A 15,026-nucleotide genomic window follows, 5' to 3' on the forward strand; every position below is an offset into this window, starting at 1 on the left:
TGAGCCCTGCGCTGGGGGGTGAATCAGGCTGACCCCCCGACCTTGCCCAGCCCCAGCCCCAGCCCGGCCGGGGTCCGGGCGGCCCTGGGCGTGTGACTGCTACGTGCTGCTCGCCCGGGTACCGAAGCCTTTTATAACAACTGGGGCTGAGTCAGCTGCTGGAGGTAATGTAATACACCTCAGTCAATAGCTCCGTGTTGCACAACATACGATGTGGCAGTTCCTTTCTAACTTGGGGAGCCACCCAGTCTTTTTAGGATTTCCAGGAAGAGCTGTGGCATCTGACCTTCAAGTGTTATTAAAAGAAGTCAAAGATTGTATAACAGTCTGTCAGAGCTTTGCATTTCTTAGTGGAGTTATGTTTCGGCGAGTGCCTCCACATTTCTGAGCTTCACAGGTTCTTTATCCCTTTACTTGTTTATCCTCTGGTAAGCATTTATTAATAGAGAGACTTATTCCTTTACTGTACTTGTTTATCTTTCAGGGGGTTTGTTTTGCTTTTCAATTTAGAAGCAGAAGGGTCTCCCACGCATTTCACATTTCTGTCTGCGGGGTGAAGTCACTGCATGGCTGTGATAGCAATCTTCCAGCTGTCCCTTTTCACCCTGGAATCCCTTCCTTGGGCTGATTTTCTGCATTATCACCATAGTTTTTGACTAAGACTGTTAATCCACCTGTCCCTCTGTGAAAGCAGCTAGATTGGTTTGTGTAAAAGGGGAGTAAGATGGTATGAACTGTAAGTCTGCTATTAATCCTGTTAATAAGGGATTAAAGTGAAGCCTTGTGAGTAGGAAAGGCTGATTTGATTGTTTGGGACTACAACTTAGCTCTCCCTTATGAAAGCAGCGTTTGCTGTGCATCGCATTTTGTCATTTGCATATTTGGTCTCTGAGGAAATCAAGGTTAAATATAGCAAGGAGATTCTGCTGGCTTAAACTGGTAGCACAACTGTGCTCCTTCAGCCTAACAGTGCCTCGGATAGCACGAGAAGGAACCCTGCCTGCTCTTGCCTGGCAGTGGCTGCATCCTATAATGCGACTTATATTGTCAGCTTATGCTTTGCCTCTGACCTTTACGTGCACTTTGCTTATGTACCAGATAGGATGCATGCCTTATTTTAGAAGGAAAGAAGCAACAGAGGAATGGACTAAAATAAATATCTTGCCACTGCTATTTTCAGTAAAAGGCTTACAAAAGCAGCAGCAGCAGAAAGCCGAAGAGCACCATATATTCCCTGGGCAAGGCAATCGTATGAAGCAACATCAATCTCATTAAAAAAAAATAAAAATGGATACTGTCTCTGTCTTAGAGCTTAGCATTCTGCTTCCTCCTCAGCCTTAGGAGAAGGTCTATAAATTATTAATACTAACATCAGTGTGAGACAACAGATGGTAAAGATTACTTGGAAAAAATCTTCGCATTAACATATTACGGCCCTAGTTTCACAGCACGCTGGGACTGTTTCCTGATGCTGCCAGCCAGCCAGGCCCTGGGAGAAACCTCCCAGCGGAGGGAAATCCTTGGGCAGCAGCAGAAAGGTCCTGCCCTGGCTCAGCTGCAGAAAGAGCCACCCAGCTGCCCCTGCAGAGAGGGCTGGGTGAGTGTCACGGCACCCCTCGGACACCAGGCTGGCCCCACGAGGCTCCTGGCATCTGCTACCAGGGGCCAGGCCAAGAAACAATGAGCTCAGGAGGAAAACTTTTAGGTAGCTGTAAAAATTATTCCTTGCTGGTCTGCTTTCAGGTGGCATCAGTTGTGTTGTGTGCTCTGAAAGTGAGAAGCACTCATTTACAAGTTTTGAACTTTTCTTGAGCTGGGGGCGATATGAGACCCAAAGTGACATATTATTATCCAAAAATCTGGCATGCAATTTAAGTATTTTATTGCTCCCTACAGTGGGTTACTACTGCTTCTTCATGGTTTACAAATGTACTAAAACTAGTGTCAAGCAAGTAAATGAGAAATTCCTTGTAAGAGCACAGGTGCAGTGCCTTGTCTCTCAAGCCAGCAGTTGCTCCAGCAGAACACGTATGTACTCTTGGAGTTACCTCCTGTGACCCTCCACTCTGCTCACGCTACTTTTGAGGATAACTCAGTGCCAGAATCTCTGAGACAGAAGGAATTTATCTAGCCTTTTAAGGGACTTGTACAGGAGACCTTTTCTCATGGCCCATTACTTCTGCAAATGCATATGCCATGTGAATGTTTCACTGTGACTTAATCATGGATTAAAAACATAATTCTCATGTCCCTACATCCTCTTTGGTGTCATGCAGAATTTTCCATAAACCCTGAATAATGAAAACACAAGCAACTCTGTTCTCGGGGTGCTGGACCCAAGTGTGGTTCTGTGAGTTGAGCAGGGAGCAGCTCTTCATTTATCAGCTTGCTGAAATCTTCTGCTCCCAAGAGATAGCTGGGCAATGTGTGGGTGAGGGCATGGAGTGAGTGATTGCTGGAAAATGCCTTCAACAGTTTTGAGGCTGTCCTATTTTCATAATGAGTGCCAAAGCCTTGGTTAGCAGCCTTTGATTCCCACCTCACCATTTTCATAACCTAGTAATATCTGTTTTACTGAACAGATGCCATTATCCCCTCCATGGCTGTGTTGTGTGTTGCCTTGCAGATCCCCTCTTTGCCTTGGCTCTGGCAAGTCTTCTCTAATGGAAAATGTCTGTGTTTGCTCAGCTGGCAGAGCGAAACCCTTGCAGTGAAACTGTTGCTCAGATCCCCATGGCACAGTGTCCGTGCATCCATCCTGGCTTCACGTTCAGCTTTACAGGATGCCTTGGAAAGTTGGGTGCTCTGCAGGGGTTTGCTGTTGATGTGTGATTCTGCAATTTGTCACAAGCCTGGGATGCCACCCTGCAATCAGTCAGCCCTTGAAATGCATTCATTTGGGAATGAGGTGGTTGAGCAACTGTTTGAAGATTCCTTATGTGCCAGTGATAAAATGTTGATTTCTGACTTTAATTACTAATTTTTTTAATCATTTAACAATGTAGTCAACAGGTTCTTGGAACTAAGGACAGGTTAATCAAGTCTACTTAATATGATTTCAGAAATATTTTTTCCCCTCTAAAATTCCACTTACTAATATAGTGCCTAATTTTGATTTAGAAAAGAATTCCCCAAAGATGCAGCCTTAGGGCCATTGAAGGTGCAGGCAACATTTGGGTTAAGGTCAGCAGGGAAAGCATTCAGGGAACAGTATTAGTGGCACAGAAAAGGGTTCAGATGTTAGCATCTGGTATTTTGAGATCACCTCTACCTAAAAACAGCTACACTGGCACAGATTTGCATTTGCCTGTGGACGACTAACAAGTGTTTACAGGCTCTGGATTACAACGGTGACAATCTGTTATGTCACAAATAATCTTGTTTCCAAGTGCTGCATGTGGGTAATTTGTAATCTGCTTTCTGTGACCGAATACACCACTAATAACTTGTTTTTGCTGGCTGATTTTACAGGGACTTGGGAGTCAAGGTCCACATTTGTCAGCTGGGCACCACCCAGGGGAGGGCACAGAGCTGCTCCCCAGCCCCTGCTTGGCCCCACTCAGTGTTCATTTTGGGTCCTGGGGGAGAGCTGTTGTCATGGTTTTGAGCAGAGTTTGTAAGTCAGAGGGATTTTAGGTTATTTATTTGCCTCCTGGATGAATTTCCAGATTCTTCACCCCATTGCTGGTATCAGAAGGGAGATAACACAGGGCTCCAGAGGCAGAGGTGGCAACTCTCTGCTCCCACTAGAGCAATTCCCCAGGAAGGCTGCTAAGGCTCCTGGAGGTCAAAGGAGAAAAGCAACGAGACATGCGTTAAAAACAAAAGGGAGATAAGATATGTGTGAAATCAAGTTTATGTGACTGTACAAGCTGTCCTGCACTTGTTCTGCCTGCTTGCTGAGCTGGCAAGCTCAAATTCAGAGCCATGGAACATGCTCAGTCTGTGTCCGTCCGTCCGTCCATCCATCCATCCATCCATCCATCCATCCATCCATCCATCCATCCATCCATCCTTCCTCCCTCAGGTCCCATCTGGACCTCAAACAGGAAGAGGTTTTTCCATCTTTAAATTATTATATACACTGCTAGTGGAGTGATCTTTTGAATTGATGTGAATCAGCTGGCCAAGAGGAAATCAAATTATGAAGAATCAGGAAAGTCTTTTGGGATCAGTCAACAAAGTATTAAGTCTAGAAAGATGATAGGAAGATTTGGCACCATGTGACTATGAACTGAGGAATGAAAGCTGTTGCTAGATTATTGTAAGTATAGAATCATCATCATTTAAAAGAGCCAGTGCTATCTCTGTCCAAATTAGCAATACAGGTGTAGCTCTGCATGTTACCCTGTGCAGACAAAACAAGCCCTCAAATTCTGATGCACGCTATGTTTTGTGTGAAGGTCAGCTCGTGACCTATGCAAAACAAAAATGCAGTCAAAGATAACTTTGAAAGCATTGAAACAAACCTGAGTGAAGCTATTGGTATGTCTGAAGGAGTGTGCGGGGGAAACAGACACAGAGGGAAAAAAATGTGTTAATTAAGATTCCTGGGAAGGGAGGGAAACAGCTTGCTGCTCTGCAGAGGGACGAAATGCTGAAGGGAGGAGCAGACCTTACAAGGTAATGAGGGTGCTAGATGGCAAAGTTTGGGCTGGGAGAGGGGCAGAGCTTCAAAGGAGGAATGTGCACAACTGGGATTGTAAGCTGCCTTTACATCTGTCCTTAGCAAACTCCAAGATGAAAGCATCTGCACTCAAAGGACCTGCTCCTCTGTTGCCTTTCACCTTCTGAGCTCATTTGTATCTATGCAAAGGGTATGTAAATTGCCAGGGCTCCACTTCTGTGGTTTGTTGTTTGGCTGTGTGGGGTGAACCAGCCGAAATTCTGGGCTCTGAATGCAGGGGGACTTTCCTGTCCCACCCTGTGCTGCTGATGGTGCTGTCCTGGTAAGGGGGGGTTATGTGCTGTGCACACAACACAACAGCACAAACACAAACACCCTGAGATGAGACACTGGCACACACTCAGGTTTTTGGTGTGGCTTGGTGGCTCCTGTGCCTGGCCCCATGGCTCTGTCCTTCTGCCTGCCATGCTGCTCCCCTTCATGCTGTGGGTGATGCTCCTGGGGAGGGCAGCTGAGCAGAAGAGCTGCTTGCACGAAGTCTCCACCATGAGCCATGGTAGCAGCCTTCCTGCCAAGGAAATGGGCTGGGAACATGCAGGAGATGGGAAGGGGTGGGTAGGGGGGTGCCAGACTGGAGGGCAAGGAGGGAGAAGGAAAATGCCTCTCCACACCAAGGTGAGTGCCATCAATATAGTTGATAACCAGGAGAGCATGGAAATTGCATGGGGAAAACACTGAAGGATCAGGAACTGGCAGAGGGCTCTGTGGCAGAATGGGTGTTGCACTTCTTTTGTCTCATTTTTCTTGTGGGAGTGTTAGTCATGAGCCTCTAGAAAGGCTTGGGAAAAAAGGCCTGTATTTAGTGTGCTGCAGGATTCACTGCAGTTAAACCCCAATTATTCCAGTGGTATTAAGGGGTCCTGTGTGGGTTTTGCAAAATTCATTTACATCTACTTTAAGGGCCCTTTGCACAGGCTGAACAAATGATAACACAACTTAAGTGGAAAAAAAAAATAAGGAAAGGAGGAAAGATTGATCTCAAAAAGAAATGAGCTTCACATTTGTGGTCCATTATAGCCAAAGGCACAATCACCTAATCTGACTCCTAAGGTTAGCCCTAAATATCAGTGTAGGCAAGTCCCTGGCCAGTTGCCAGTGTCTCAGGGCAGATAACATCAGCACAAGTCGAGAAGAGGTCTCCAGTCTAGCCTGCGTTTTAATATACTATTAAAATAAAATGAGACAGCAATTAGTTTCTCTTCAGCTATTCCACAGCATAACTTCTTTGGTCAATTAGTATGAATAAATAAATATAGGTCTTGAATTATTAATCTGCAAATAGAAGAAGCAACTGCATTTAATATTTCACTGTTCCTTCTCCTTGCTCCTTTGCTTTGCTTGGAGTTTTGACTCAGTTGGTATTACAGGAGTGCTATTGTCTATTCTTAACTGTTTCCAAACCTAATTTTTCCAGAGGATAATTTTCTTACTCAAATAACACTTTTAATCTTGGCTCAAGACATATAAATGTTGGATTATCAGAGGGTATTCATTCACAGAGTTACATGGGGATCAATGGTTTAAAAAAAGAAAAAAGAAAATCAGATCATTGAAGTGCCTCAGTATGGGCTTACTAACTTTAGGTTCCCACTTGCTAAAGCCTTCACAGAATCACGGAATGGGACCTTGAAGTTCATCTAGTTCCACCCCCCCCTGCCACGGGGGTTTGGCCTTAATCTTTTCTGCATAGCTTCAGGGGAGTAAACAATGTCTGATTATCCCACCAGTTAATCCCTTTTCCTAGTAAGAGAGGCAGAAAGAGGGGTTGATCGGGGTTAGGATATCTTTTGCTTGTGTCAGAAGACCTGTAGCTGCTTTGGGCAGGGAGTGCCAGTCTGACAGATTTGCTCAGGAAACTGGAGTGTCACAGACTGTAGAAACCACTCTGAACCTTTGGCACCTCAGGTTTCATATTCCGTGTCTTTCCCAAATTTTACAAGAATGTGTGATGAACAAAGATCAGTCCCTTTATCTGCTGCATGGGGAAAAGGTCAGTCCCACCAAAAAAAGGGAAAGTCTCATTTTAATTTTAGACTTTGGTCATTTTCAGGAAATCTTCAAGAAGACACTTCTGACTTGTTTGTTCACATATGGGGGTGTTTCCCTCTTTGGCCATAGGGGCTGATTCTTACAGAAATGGGTCACTACATTTCTGTATTCACTAGTGTCTGGATGTCAGACCATGTGTTCCCCATTGGAAAAGGCCAAAGGAAATATTAAGTATTAGTAACATGTTTAATTTTTGTTGATGTAATGTCAATGCATATAAAAGGAGGAAGAAATGTAAAGTAAGTGAATAAGCTGGAAGGAGGCTGAAAACTCTCAGGGTATTTGTCTCCTTCATGAGAGCACCTGCCTTCTGACCTGTGGTTTTGATTTTGGACCAAATTTACACTCACCAGAGTGCACCTGTCTTCTGACCTGTGGTTTTGATTCTGGACCACATTCACACTCCTCAGTTTTCTGTGCTGATGACAAACCTGAGGTGCTTCTGCATATACTTTAAATGTGTTGTTTTTTTCTCCTTTGAAGTTGCTTGAGGCACGGTGCAAGCTGAACGCATTCTTCTTAGCTTGGCTCACTGCAGTGTATTTTGTGATGTTAATTTCAATGAGATTTGTTTTCTGTTTTAGTTTGAATATTGCTTTGCCTTTTTCTGGCCTGCTTTTTTGTTCTGGCTTCCCGTATTGCTAGTGTAAGACCTTTGAAGAGCATAGTTTGGGTATGTTAATAGAACTTTTCTGTAGTGCACAGCTTTCAGGTAGAAATCCTAACTGGGTCATGGCAGCAGCCAGGGGAGGATGTGACATGGAGTCTTGTGGTTATGTCTTACAGGTGCTGCTGTCTGATCTGCTCCAGCCTGCAGCGTTTTCCCCTGTGCTTAGCTGCCATGGTGATGGGTGACTGGGACATGCCATAAATAGGCAAACTAGCAGGGCTTCCATCGAGGCTGAGCAGGAGGACAGTCCTCTGGCTGAGTGCTCTCCAGCTTCTGCCTATGTGTCACTGGAGGCTCTCGCCTACCGAGCCGATGTGGCGAACACCGCCGTGCCTGCGAGTGCACGAGAGCTTTTACTGGGAGGGCTGGAGACAAGGAACAGCATACTGGATTCTGGCCAGCTTGAAGCTGAGGGATTTGCCTCCTCAGCCCAGTTCCAGGCACCATTTTGCAGAACTGGCACATCTCTGCAAGGATTCAGCTCAGTAGGGAGGTGCCACTCTTGGCGTCTCCGTGTCCCTTCAAAGCAGAGGCGGTGTCGTAGAGCTGGTGGTGTTTGTGGTCTCAGAGCTGAGGTGGGCACAACCACCAGGAGGTTCTGAAATCCTCCTCATGTGTGAAATGTGTGCCAGACTATGGGGCAGACAAGTTCCTCTCCAAGAGGCTAGGGAAGGATGCTCCCTGTGTTCCTGCAGGTCATGAAATAACAGAGGGCTTGCAGCTTAAAGCTGCTGCTAAAACTTGGGCCTTTTTGTGAGACAATACATGAAGTGCAGAACGGGTCTGTGGAGAGAAAATTGAACCAGAGCTAAAGCAAGGCAAGGACTGAAAGAATAAATCTTGAATTGGAACCTGAGACTCAACTCTTGTGTCTGCAGGGCTGGGGTAGTCCACAGCATCATCCCTCACAATATTCCTCTTGCTTGGACTGAGCAGCGGGGCTCCTTCCCTGCCCATGTGCAGAAGGAAACCATTGTGTGCAGCTGGTGCTCCTCTCCCAAAGCCAGCCTGGAAGGCTGGCAGCAGCATGGCCAGGGCACCCTGCAGGAACCCCCTGCCCCGTGGTGCCACAGGGCTGCGAGAGAGAGAACTCCATCCTGGGCAAGACCGTCCCGTGCAGGCTGGTCCCTAACCTGGGAGAGACCACAGAAGACAGGGCAAGGAAAAAAAGGCTGAAAGTAGTTCAAAAGATAGGGGGAAGCAAGAAGAGAAGGCTTTTAAGAAGGGCAATTTTAATGTATGGATGTATGCAGGATTAGTTCAGCAAGAGGGAAAAGAAGCACAGATGCAAAAAGTAAAGCAAGGGGAAGGAATATGGAAGAAAGAGGAAAAATTGGGTAGAAGGATTAAAAGCATTAATAAGGGTGGTTGGAATTTTTAATCTATTACACCGGCTGTAAATATGATTTTTCAATAAAGTTAGCTATTATTTTTTTAATGTGTTAGATGAGCTCTTAAATATAATTTATTCTGCTCTTTCACATATAAATCTAATTTTTTAAAGTAATTCCTAAAGGAGTCGATATGAAATTTTCGGATCCAATTGAGCTGGATTTGAGTGCTACATATATGTCAAAATATTTGAAATTATAGCTTTTGCAGTTGTATTGGCCCTTTACGAGCATAAACCTTTCAGGAATGTGTCAGATGTCAGAGAAAGGAAAAGAAACCATTCAAGTGCTTGAAAAATAAGAATTCTTATATGATGTCTTCAAAATGGAGGTGAAAATACAGACTGTGTGTTTGTATGTTCTTATATTTAAGAGACATGTATGCATAAAGTATAAATATAATGCAATTAAATATTTTTTAACTAGTGAGATGATGGCATATCAACCAAACCTCTCCCTGAAAAGAAGACAAAACAAGGAGAACAGAAAGAAGTGTCACCATTATTCATATGCAGTACTTTGTTGTGTTGGGGAGAGGGCACTGGATAGAGCTCAGTGACTAATTTGTTGCCTATTAGCCCTTTATTAGTCTTGCTTCCACTGCAGTTTGATTTATGGGCTACATAGAAGGATTTGCTAAACAATTTCTGCAAACAAGTATTTGTTGGAGGAATAGAATATTCAAAACTAAAGCTACAAGTTAAATTACACAGATTAGTTACAGGCTCTGGTTTTGATCCCTAACTGGATTAATAGAAATTGGATTCTGGTTCAAGTACACAAAGCCAAGACTAGGTTTGAGTTTTTAAAACAAACAAACAGTCCCCAAACTCCAACTTGATTCCTTCTCCTGCCAGTTCCTGTTGCTGCAGGAGACCTGTCTGTGTGGATGGGGAGAGCACACACAAGCACAGAGGCGTTCCCAGAGCAGCTGTGTGTTGGAACACCAAGTGCCTCTGCCTGCACACTCTGTGCCCTGATTTGGGAAGTCACTTCCACTTCCTTGCTTTCTGATATGCTGGTCCTTGCTGCAGGATTGAAGTACATCCTTATGCTCTCTGACATGGCACCTATATACCTGATGGGTTTGTTGCTAGGACTTCTTGTTTCTTTCTAAATATGTCTAAATAGTAACAAGAGGCTTTGCAACCAAAGAATTTGGGTTTTGTAGGGATCAACTGATTTAACCTCATGTCTGTCAAATACTTTAAGCCCTTGTGCAATCTCATTTGAGTTCATGAAGTTGACTCATGTTCCAAACTGCTGTATCTGTGTGGCCAGGCCTTGCATCCTGTTCTCACCATACTGGATGAGATGGCTCTGGTAGGTACAACCTCTCAAAATGTTTTTTGCAGGGTGGTCTTTTTTCCTTGCTAAAAACCCACATGTAATATTGTTGGATGAAAAACTGCCATTGCATTTTGCAATGAAAATGTTTCCCTTGTTGGTAGATCTGCATTCAAAGTGTGCTAAACTAAATGTAAATCCATGTAATCTGATTCTTCTTGTATCAATTTTGTTGTAATGGGCCCCCGATAGCTCCTGCTGTTTGGAGGATTTCTTTAATTTTTATTTTATTTTAAATGGCCAGTATCTATTTTTTTTCTCCCCTAAAATTCAGTGAGAGATCTCCTTTAAGTGGTTGAGTATCCAGGTCATTTTTCTCTGACCTATTTTTCTGCTGGTGTTGAGTCAAAACATAGATCTGAAGTGAAAATGAGAATAGCTTGTCAAGATCCACAACAGCATGCAGAGGCCTGGCAGTGGGTAAATGTGAGTCAGAAAGAGAGGTTCTCATGAGCCTACATGATTTTTCTTTTCCGTTGTATGTGACAGAAAGGTGCTGCATGACGAGGTATTTTTGAGAGAGACATGAACCCTGCAGCCTCTATCAAAGCTTTCGGCAGAAGATGGGAGATCCTTTTAGCAAAGAGGAGACAGTCTTTAAACAAGCAGTGGGTCAATTCTCTAAGCTTTCTGCTTTGACTCCGTGTCCAGGGAGTCATCTGGGGCACTCTTGCTGAGCCAGGAGGGAACAGGCACTTCCAGTTGGGTTAGTTCTTGTCTGCTGTGGACTCAGCAGAGAGGAGGTAATGCTGGAGATGGGACACAGCATCATGGGCAGCTGTGAGCAGCACAGTAAATCACCAAGCCAAATGGAAGAACTAGCTATTGCCCATTCTCCTGTGGGCATGGTGAAGTTCTTTCAAAAATCAAAAATCTTTCAAAATTTTGGCGCTATGCAGCTGGGTGCTATAGCAGCCCAGGACTGAGGATGTGCGTGTACCCTCACCTCACGCAGACAAATTCTTTGTGGTGTCATCTGCAGTCAAAGCTGAGTTTTCATTTGGTTGCTGTTTGAGTGTTGTCTTAAGCTTCTCTTGAATGTGGTGTCTCTGAGGTGGTTTTTTCATTATTTTTCATATTTACTCAATTTTTTTGAGACTGTACCAGAAGCGCTCATAAAGCATCTCCAGTGCATGTGTTCTTCCTTCTGTGTCTGTAACCTCATGGCCTTTACTGTGTCTGCCACAACAGTCTTTCCCTTTTTCACATGGTTTTGTAGCCTGGGTCTGGGTGATGTGGTGCTGCTGAAATCACCTTTCTCGATAATCCTGTGACATCTGTTTTGTAAAACCCAGAACATATTCTCTGATGCTTCGAGTATTAAATTCTTTCAGAAAAAGTTGTCCTGTGTCTTCAAGAGCCTGTTTGACTCAGTTTGTTGCTACATGCCAGATCTTTGTTTCCTTTTCTTAAGTGTATTTCCCCAGTCAATAACTGAAGCCCTTATCTCCATCATTTTTTTCCCATCTCTGTTGCTTTTCACATTTGTACTGTATCTATTAAGCTACCACCACTACCTCACAATTGCAAGTCACAAGTAATTAATGTATTGAAAGCAGTTCCAACTGCCCTCCAGACCCCAGTCCAACAAAGGACTTTTATATGAGAGTAGCTGTGAGTGCACAGATTTCCCCAGTGGATTTAATGGCCCAGAGATTTTGGCAACTGTGAGCAGTGGTGCCACTACTGTCCTGGAAAAAACAAGCCCCAGATGCATGGCTGTGCTCTTCCCTACATTATTTGTCTAGCCTCTATGTGTTTAAGCATTCAAAATTTGCTTGCCTGCTTGATCTGGGGGTAGGTTTGAAAATGGGAAAATTCTTGTCTGATTCAGGTTTGATGAAAAGATCTGTGTCCATCCGGGAAATCACAGCAGCATCAGTGCATGGCAGCTGCATGTGGAATGGGCCGCAAAGCAGAGCAACCCTTAAAAGGAAGAAAAGAAGATACAGGCTGAGAGTGCAAAAGGTGGTGGTAGCATCCATATCCTGGTGGTGAACTTAAATGATGGTGCCTCACTAAATGAGGTCATCATCTCACACACCCTCCCCCCCATGGCCAGGAACAAACACGTGGCTGAATTCTGATGAAATATTTGTCAGTCAGTGGGTGTTTCTTCTATTTACTCCTACAAGTATGGAGGCTAAATCACTTGTGTCAGGATGATATGAGTAAAATGAAGGTCACTTTCAGAATACTTTAGCATGCCTTGGAGGCACTGCTGATAAGGAAAAAGACAAAAGGACAAAAGAAACGCCAAAACTTTTAATTTCCAACCAAAACTATGGCTGTCAGAAATGGGAAGATGTGTGAAATCGCTTGTAATATACAGCACAGGATTGTATATTTAACATCTTATCTGATTCAGCCTATCACAGAGATAGAACTGTGTGTCTGTATATTATTATACTTAATATTGTATAATATTGTATATTTAACATCTAGTATGATATTATATATTTAACATCTTATCTGATTCAGCCTATACAGAGATAGAACTGTGTGTCTGTATAAATATAAATGGATCTGTACACATGGCTCAGAAAAAAATTTGGCAACACACTTCCATATCTAGTTTCAGTTTAAAAATCTTTCTGCCCTAAATTAGGTGAATACATAAACAAATCAGATATATTAATTTTCTGTTGAGAATGCTTTGGTGATTGCTTACAAAGAAAAGTTATTTACATGCTGATATAAGGCATTACTTAGCATAATGAGTGGTAATTTTCTGAGCATCAAAGGCATTAGGCTCCCTTACATGTTATACCCAGCTTTGTGGCATGGCTGTGCTGCTCTGTGGGATCCCCAGGTGCATGCTTGGGGTTTGTGTGATGGAGTTTTATGGAGCTGGCACAGAGCCCCCCAGCCAGCGTGGGGGTACCAGACAGGCAGCACCTCTCTCAGGCCAGGGAAGGGGCTTTGAGCACCCCTGGGTGTGTGCTGGTGGGCAGCTCACCCCCTGTAGGGTCCTGAACAGGTGGGTGCTCTGTGGAGCTTGCTCTGGGCTTTGAAACATGACTAAAACCTCCCCTAAACATACCTGGTGGTCATGTTATGTGCTTGTAAACTGTAGGGGGATAGAATATAGGAAAATACAGATAGTGTAGAAAGTAATCTTCCCCCTAAGGAGTTGCAGCTGGGTCAATTATCAAAGATTAGGAACAGCCCTGACTTTAACAGGCCACAGCTGTAAGCAATGAGAAGAGTGCTATAAAAGAGTGGGGTGGGTGGGTGGGAAGGGAACTGGAGTCAGTTGGCTGCTTTGTGAAGAAGAGTCGGTGCTGTGAGGAGCTGCCCACAAGAAATGCCAAGAAGGTAGGAAACTTTTGTGATAAGGAGACAACAGTAAGGGATAGCTTCCTCCTCACCCTTTTGGAGTACATTGCCTTCATAGAACCACAGAATATGCTGAGTTGGAAGGGACCCATCAGGATCATCAAGTCTGAGCCCTGCACAGGATTATTCCCCAGGATGAGCAACCTAGTCTATTGGAAGGCATTGCTGTTCACAACAGAGGGTTTGAAATTAGATGATCTTCAAGGTCCCCTTCCAACCCAAACCATCCTGTGGTTCTGGGGAGAATCATGGCAAGGAGATAAAGTGCAGTGGTGGGATCCAAAAGGTAGGTGAGAAATAGCAGGAGACTTGTGGAATTGAGACAACTAACCTTGTTAACAGTTACTTGAATTCAAACCAGTGAATGCTGTGAGCCTGACAGTCACTCTCAGTTTTTTGATCTTAAGTTATGAGCTGTAAAAAAATACATTGCATTTTCTGCTTCAATAGTTTTATGTCTGTTTACATTTTAATTGACATGGTGTGTAGGCATCTGCAAGTACTTTTCATGTGGAGGCCATTTTTAAACATTGTATATCAGAGGTGCCTTAAAAATGCATTTTCACTGTGTTGTGAGGTAAGCATTTGCTGAGAATCTTGCCATTAAGCAAGTAAGGCTGTAAGGCTTTTGCCTGCAACTGGTCTAGGTTCTGTTTTGTCAGCAACAAATGGCAAGACTGCCTGGCAATGCCAAGAAGATCTTGCATTGAGCTACAACCAGTGCATGTGACAGAGCCAGAGCTTGCCTATGTTCCAAAATGGCATGACCTGGTCTTCCAAAATCTCCTCATCTGCTCTCACACAGAGGTCTGGGGAGCCCACACCTCCACCTTTACAAAGCAGGCAGGAGTGGGAGTACTTTGAAGAAGAAAATACCTTATTTGTCCTGAAATCACATCTCTGATGCACCAGAGAGAAGGCAGGACTTTATGTAAACCCTTGGATTTCCTTCTTTCAAAAGGGCCATACAGGCATTTAGGTTGGGATGGATAGCAAGAGGTCTGTCAGCCAAGCTCCAGCTCAAAGATGGGTCACCATGCTACTCAAGCATTTGTGCAGGCAGCCCTTGAAAGCCTCCAGCTACACAGCCTGCCTGGTGATTTCTTCCCCTGCCTGCCTGCCCTCATGGACAACACATTGCTCTTTACATCCAGTCTGATATGAAGACTGGATGTATAAAGCTCTTGTTTCAGCTTTCAGCTGTAGTGTCCCATCCTGCCAGACACTGATGGGAGAGTATGGCTCCATCTCCTCCATCACTCCCCTGTCAGTACAGGCAGCTGGACACATCCATATATATCAGCTCCTCCAGATATTCACAGGCTAAGAAAGACCTCTTCTGCTTTTCCTGCCTTGGTGTCTGCTCTGTGTGGGTTGCTCACAGCTGTGTGACCAGGGATGTTGGGAGGAGAGGAGGTGGGCAGGGTAGCACTGACAGGGCAGCTGAAATGGGACCCCACCTGTGCTGGCTGCTGCACTCAGTGGTGCAGAGAACTGGGTGTGCTGCCTTGGGAGCAGAAAGAGGCCTGGGCTGGCTCTCAAG

At 44.4% G+C, this 15,026-nt stretch overlaps 1 protein-coding gene across 2 annotated transcripts in view; it reads left to right on the forward strand.

The window, feature by feature from the left end:
- The first annotated feature begins 320 nt into the window (after window positions 1-320).
- NRIP1 (nuclear receptor interacting protein 1) overlaps window positions 321-15,026 on the forward strand; it is a 136,104-nt gene continuing 121,398 nt past the window's right edge. The window contains exons 1-2 of one of the 2 annotated variants that reach the window (XM_084226233.1): window positions 4,154-4,264; window positions 4,730-4,817. The gene's annotated coding sequence lies outside the window, so the exon portion shown is untranslated. Of the gene's footprint in view, window positions 429-4,153; window positions 4,265-4,729; window positions 4,818-15,026 lie in introns of those variants that run through there. The other variant, XM_084226234.1, reaches the window with a different exon arrangement.

Source organism: Fringilla coelebs (genome assembly GCF_963513975.1).
Source record: "Fringilla coelebs genome assembly, chromosome: 2".
Taxonomy (NCBI): domain Eukaryota; kingdom Metazoa; phylum Chordata; class Aves; order Passeriformes; family Fringillidae; genus Fringilla; species Fringilla coelebs.